At 49.1% G+C, this 950-nt stretch overlaps 1 non-coding gene across 1 annotated transcript; it reads left to right on the plus strand.

Moving 5' to 3' along the window:
* Nucleotides 1-621: 621 nt before the first annotated feature.
* Nucleotides 622-696, plus strand: Trnar-gcg (transfer RNA arginine (anticodon GCG)). Its single transcript has one exon. It is a non-coding gene; the product is annotated as a tRNA-Arg (tRNA).
* The last annotated feature ends 254 nt before the right edge of the window (nucleotides 697-950 follow it).

Here is a 950-nt window from a genome sequence, read left to right on the forward strand (position 1 = left end):
CTATCTACCTGTTATATTTAGGTGAAGAGAAATAACGATTGTGTTGACTGAAACACAAACTAGATCAGCTGTTTTCCAGGCGCCATATTTGATTGTGCTAGCAAATCCGCTTCAGGTCTTAACATGTAAAGGGGCACGACAGCGAAAAACGGTTTACGAAATTCGGTTTACGTCTTTTGCAAGATGTATCGCACGTAAAGGTAGTGAATATGAAACTTCCTGGCAGATTAAAACTGTGTGCCCGACCGAGACTCGAACTCGGGACCTTTGCCTTTCGCGGGCAAGTGCTGTACCAACTGAGCTACCGAAGCACGGCTAACACCTTGCCCTCACAGCTTTACTTCTGCCAGTATCTCGTCTCCTACCTTCCAAACTTTACAGAAGTTCTCCTGCGAACCTTGCAGAACTAGCGCTCCTGAAAGAAAGGATATAGCGGAGACATGGCTTAGCCACAGCCTGGGGGATGTTTCCAGAATGAGATTTTCACTCTGCAGCGGAGTGTGCGCTGATATGAAACTTCCTGGCAGATTAAAACTGCGTGCGCGACCGAGACTCGAACTCGGGATAAGTAGGAGACGAGATACTGGCAGAAGTAAAGCTGTGGGAACCGGGCGTGAGTCGTGCTTCGGTAGCTCAGTTGGTAGAGCACTTGCCTGCGAAAAGCAAAGGTCCCGAGTTCGAGTCTCGGTCGGGCACACAGTTTTAATCTGCCAGGAAGTTTCATATCAGCGCACACTCCGCTGCAGAGTGAAAATCTCATTCTGAAAACATCCCCCAGGCTGTGGCTAAGCCATGTCTCCGCTATATCCTTTCTTTCAGGAGTGCTAGTTCTGCAAGGTTCGCAGGAGAACTTCTGTAAAGTTTGGAAGGTAGGAGACGAGATACTGGCAGAAGTAAAGCTGTGGGTACCGGGCGTGAGTCGTGCTTCGGTAGCTCAGTTGGTAGAGCAC

Source organism: Schistocerca serialis, chromosome 10, assembly GCF_023864345.2.
Source record: "Schistocerca serialis cubense isolate TAMUIC-IGC-003099 chromosome 10, iqSchSeri2.2, whole genome shotgun sequence".
NCBI lineage: Eukaryota > Metazoa > Arthropoda > Insecta > Orthoptera > Acrididae > Schistocerca > Schistocerca serialis.